Source organism: Pomacea canaliculata, linkage group LG8, assembly GCF_003073045.1.
Source record: "Pomacea canaliculata isolate SZHN2017 linkage group LG8, ASM307304v1, whole genome shotgun sequence".
Taxonomy (NCBI): Eukaryota; Metazoa; Mollusca; class Gastropoda; order Architaenioglossa; family Ampullariidae; genus Pomacea; species Pomacea canaliculata.
This window is the reverse complement of record NC_037597.1, coordinates 5,667,355-5,673,354: the sequence shown is the minus strand read 5'-3', so window position 1 is coordinate 5,673,354 and position 6,000 is coordinate 5,667,355.

Below are 6,000 nucleotides of genomic sequence, written 5' to 3'. Positions count from 1 at the left end.
AGTCACCTGACAAAAGTAACACAGCGCGTGCTTGCGTCGGGTGCAAAAAAAAGTCGTGTTGGAGCAGGCAAATATTTTGTCCCTTGCTCCCTTACCTTGTCTAACCCTCTAGTCTACCCAGATACCCACTCATAGTTGAGTTCAATGGGGGAGCAATATGGTTACCAGTCAATTCCACCATTTACCGATTTGAATGCCAAAAGGACCACGAGTCTTATGCTATTCATCTACAATCCAGAGAAGATTTAAACACAGTTGTAGGTCAATTGTATAATGACATCCGTTGCTTGTTGTATATTAACAAAACTACATTTACAGATTGGTCATATTCAGGTTATCCGCCATTGTTATCAGATAAAAAATGTACATTGTCTCACAGAACAACTTATGTCAGCGAACCTGACAAATGACAAATGACCAACTTCATTACTCTGTGCTCGTTACCATACCAAAATCAAAAATAGGGCAAGTGCTATTTACAAAATAAGGCAGAAAGGGTATATAGCAAACAGCAGGAAAGATTTTAAATACGAAATGCTACATATAAGGCATTCATAAAACATCACACGCCCGCACAGACTGTGAGAGCTTAAAAATTACAAATAAGACAAGATTACAAATAATCATCTTTCTTCAAAATATTATAAGACATCAATTTACAATACCAGTAACTCCCTTAATTTTCTGTGTATCAATTACTCCCACATAGATACATTGCTATAATAGTAATTGTCACGGACCAGCCTGTGCTTTCCGTGTTGTTCAGATTATTTTTAACCCTTTTGCGACTTACAGACTGCAAGTGTAAGTTGAATGTATGGTTGAATGGATGAGAACATTAGATGGGAAAGTGTTAACTGTGTTAACTATGACAGAAAGTTTATGGTGAACCTGGTTCAGCAGTAGGTTTGGCGGAAACGACGGAGGAAATTTACTCAGGCCCGGAAGACCGAGAAAGGACGACTTGTCTGAGTCACGAGTGTACATCTCCCGAGTGAGATTTGTGTGTAGTAGAGGATAGTGTCCATCGACGTTGGATACGGCGCGGTACTGACCGTTGTTGGATTAACCTCGCCTAGACGAGATATGACATCTTTTTATGCACTACCTAAGGAATTGTATTAATGATATCTTTTGTGAAATGGTAATGGAACTTATGAGGCTTCGAAGTTGTAAAGATATGGGAGAAAGATGTGTGAATTGAAGAATATAGTTTACAAAATGGAGTATAGTGTAACCTCTACTTACAGGTTTTAAGTGTATGGACTGAAAGAGCTGGAGCTCTACTGGATAAGGAAGAATCGCCTCTCAGAACCATTCCGGGATCAACGTGTTTTGGCTCAGCACCCAGCAGCACGTGGGCTAGGAGCTCCGTGACGTCACCGTGGAATACCTCTCCTGTGACCCCGGGAACCGCCTGACCCACACGGCCAGTGTGTACGGCCAGTGTGTACGGCCAATGTGTGTGTGTGTATTTGTGTTAGGGGATTCTTGATGGCGGGACATGTGGAGAGTGAACAACCCTAGGAGGGAAGAGAAACTGTGAGCAAAGTACTGATAGTGCGATTATAAACTAGATAATAGAATTGGAACTTTTGTTGACGAACAGAACTGCATTATCTTGAGGCGAGTTATTATTTATGCATATGTGTTTTGTAATATTTAATCCTGAGCCACTCAACAACTTGATAACATGATTTGGGCAACCTCAGGCAACCGTTTTGCTGTGTTTTGAAAGAACGCGTATGTGTCAGATGCGAATGTGTTGTAGAGCCACCCGAGCCGTGACATTGTTGTTGTTGTTGTTGTTGTTGTTGTTGTTGTTGTTGTTGTTGTTGTTGTTGCTGCTGCTGCTGCTGCTGCTGCTGCTGCTGCTGCTGCTGCTGTTGTTCATGTTCTTGTTTTTCTTCTTCGTGTTGTTCTTCATCTTATTGTTGTTCTTCTTCTTGTTGTTCTTCTTGTTGTTCCCCATTCATGGCTACCCCTAATCTAATGTCTTCCCAGATTATAGCTAACTCCGAACTAGTGTTACCCTCCGGTTCATGGCTATGGCCTAAGACGAGCTAAAAAAACCACCGGCGGATAATATCGCCACCTTCCCCAGTGCTTCTTGCTGACTATTGACAGCCTACAGTACAACATGTTTACAACATCACCATGTGTACACACAAGCCATCAGGCCGTCTTCGTCCATCATTTAAAACGACCTGCATTTCCGTTGAGTCATCGACAACCTGCGAGATGTCGACATCCCTGATGTTAGTACTCCTTTATTTTCACTGCCACATAACAATGCTGGATGTTTGAAAAGCAGTCGCATAGCAGTATTCGTTGTCTGCTGTTGTCACAACATCGAATGCAGTTATTGATGTAGTTTTCTCTCTACTCCGCGCATTTATTTTAGAAACAAAACCAAAAACAAGGTGAAGCTAGAGAGATTCGGATCGTTTACTTGTCAGATACGATGGTCCTTCACCTAAAGATCTCAATATTTTTGCCTTTCAGTCGATGGGGAACGTTTTCGATTGTGATGAAAGTGCCTCTCCAACTGCTAGGTTTATGATTCTATAGTACTTGAGCTCGTTTTAAAGATAGCTACAACAAAATCATTCCAATACTAGTTTCCTGACAATCAATAACGCACCGTCTGTTAATCCTTCCATCAAATACTGTTCGTATGTGTATTTTCTGTCTCACAATATAATCTTTTGTCGGCCTGTGGTATTTTCTCTGAGTGATGGGTACTTTAAACTTGTTTAGACTGCGCGGATACTCGTACCTGCATAGTCAAATCATACGATCAAAGTACGAAGATTTTACTCCTCTTTGCACCCTCTTACCCTGTCTTGAAATAATTGAAATGTTTTGGTTCAATTATCTGCCTTAAACCCGGTCTAGCAATAATTGTATACGTTACTCAATGTTTTGGAGATACGATCTCTAAGAATGGTCGTAATCACACAGTGACTAACCCTAATTTGTAAATATCAAACAAAACACTATAAATTCCAAATATAAGAGGTATTCAACGGGCAGAGTTTTCTCAGTAGGTATTCTGGGGTCACACGTGAATGACCGTGTCGACTGGACAAATCGCAGTAAGGTGTCCACCTTAGGGGCTCGACCAAAGTCGGAAGCTGACAATCTAGCTTCCCACTGCACCAAGCCCTGGATCCTAGTCCATCTGAAGAAGATCCCAAAGCCGCAGGTAATTTCTTTGAACTCCACTGGGTTCCAGGTATACATTAAAACCTCGGATTCTTTTGTAGATGCGGCTACGTCCACTATATAAGTGTAAACATTTAGGTTCCCTTGGAATTGATGGTCCGTAGGCATGGTGCTCTCCTCTCAGCTCTGACTCCCCACCTTACTTAATTCCTACAATTCTAATTACTATCACTTCTAATTGCATATAAAAACTTTCTTAAACAAAATCCCATTATTCAGTCTCACATTCTAATTAAACTCAACACTCCTCTTTCACCTGCAGTTACCATATTACATTTGTGGTGAAAAAAAAGAATATCGTGTTCAATACCTTGTCTCGGCAAGGAACCACATACATTCCCATCACACAGCAAGTTCTCTGGAACTCACTCCTTAGACGTCTCATTTTGGGAATGCCAAAACTTAAATCACCCAAACTAGCGGGGACTCAGGTGAACACGATGCTCACTCACTCTTTACATAACCCTATTCCTCTCCTTTCATGTAACCAAGGGTGACAACACTTGCTCACCCTAACATATCGGCAATAACCCTTGTCCGTGATATAGACGTACGATATCTAAACTTACGCTTGGAGAAAGTATGCAGACAGTACGATTGTGAAGAAAAGTTAAGCTAGTCTCGTTGTAAAATTCTGGCAGTATTATCGTGGTCCATCGGGCTGCACGAGTTACCAGACTTGCTGCCCCTCATTAGCGTGAGAAGAGGAAGTCTTGGATTGTCCCTTGGCTTCGCGATGTCCTTCTGGCGAAGAGTCACTTTAGATCTTCTTCTTGTTTCCTATTCGCCCCCAGTGGAGCATAGGGCCGCAACAACCCGCCGCCATCGGACCCGGTCCTGGGCATCCCTTTCTAGTTGGGACCATGTCATGCCAGCTGTCTCCGCCTCTCGGTGGACTGATCGTCTCCACGTCTGTCTGGGTCTCCCAACCTTGCGCCTCCCCTGTGGGTTCCAGCCCAGAGCTTGTCGCGTTATATTGTCGGCTGGCTTTCGTAGAGTGTGGCCAATCCAGCCCCACTTTCGCTTTTTGATGTCTAGGCTGGCAGGGTTTTGGTTGGCTCTCTCCCACAGGGCGGTATTGGAGATCTTCTCAGGCCATCGGATGTTAAGGATGTGCGGCGCAGACATCTGTTGATGAATGTCTGTATCTTGTTGGTGATGGCATTTGTCACCCGCCATGTCTCAGACCCATACAGAAGGACTGACTTTACATTGGTATTATAGATGCGGATTTTGGTGTGTAGAGACAAAGCCTTGGAGTTCCAGATAGGTCGTAGGGTGTGGAATGCAAGCCTGGCTTTGCTTATTCGGCTTCTGACATCTTCATCTGTACCTCCGTCCTTGCTGCCGACTATGCTGCCAAGGTAGGTGAAACGGTCAGACTCTGTAATACATTCCCCATGTAGTTGGAGTGGGGCTTCTTGCTTTATGTTGACCCGCATTACCTCCGTCTTCTTGATGTTGATGGTCAGGCCAGTCATTGCTGCTTTTTCTGCGAGCCGAGTGAGCTTTGCCTGTGCGTGTTGTTGCTTGTGGGACAACAGGCTGATGTCATCCGCAAAGTCAAGATCCTCAAGCTGCCTGGCAAAGGTCCACTGAACGCCCGTGTTGCTGTTAGAGGTTGTTCTTCTCATGATCCAGTCTATGACGATCAGGAAGATTGTTGGTGAGAGCAGACAACCTTGCCTCACTCCAGTCCTCACTGCGAAGGGGTCAGTCAGCTTTCCCTGGTTTATCACCCGGCATGTCGAGTTCTCATACAACTGCTGGATGATGGCAATGAACTTTGGTGGAAATCCGTAGTGCTGCATCAGTTTCCAGATGGTTTCTCTGTCTACGGAGTCAAAGGCCTTCTCAAAATCTACAAAGGTTATGTAAAGTGGTGACTGCCATTCGATGGACTGTTTGATAATAATTCGCAGAGTAGCGTTTTGGTCGGTACATGATTTTCCCTGCCGAAAGCCTGCCTGTTCTTGCCTAAGTCTCCTATCGAGGGCGGTTTTCAGTCGCTCCAGGATGATTTTGGTCAACACCTTGCTTGGAATGGACAACAGTGTAATCCCTCGCCAATTGCTGCACTGTTTCATGTCACCTTTTTTGGGTAACTTCACTAGGTAGCCAAGCTTCCAGTCTGCTGGAACTTGCTCCTGCTCCCAAATTTTCTTCAGCAGGGGATGTAGCATCTCTGCTGCGGCTGTTGGGTCCGCCTTGAGTGCTTCTTATATACACACATATATATCTTCTATATATAAAATGAATATTAAAGGCTCAGTGCCAGTGTAATCTGATAAAGAGTTTTTATTATTTTTCGTATCTATTGATACAGTCATGTGTACTTGTGTATACGTGTGATCGACATCACCAATATTCATTACAATCTTTCAAAAAGGATTTTAACTCTTTCTTTACAGCGGCTCAGGCCAAAAGCACGCGTGCGCACTTTTCGAATGGCGGTGTTTCAATAGTTATACTTATTCACCTCAAATAAAAACAATAATAAGGGGGGTGAGCGATGATCATGGTCGAGGTAGGACGCGTCTGTACCTCGGTGTAAAAGAATGCATTTATTTACCTAAACAAAATTTCTTATGGCCTGTGTTGGTGGATCAGCACATCTGGGATACAGTCTGTAGATTGTGTCTAAGAAATCCCATGGATAATTATTGTTTCAGTGAAATTATTGTAAAAAAAAAAAGTAGAAGCTGGGTGAAGACAGTGAAAATTGCGGCGAATTGTGATCACCTCAGTAGAGCGCTGCAGAGCAGTGTGGGG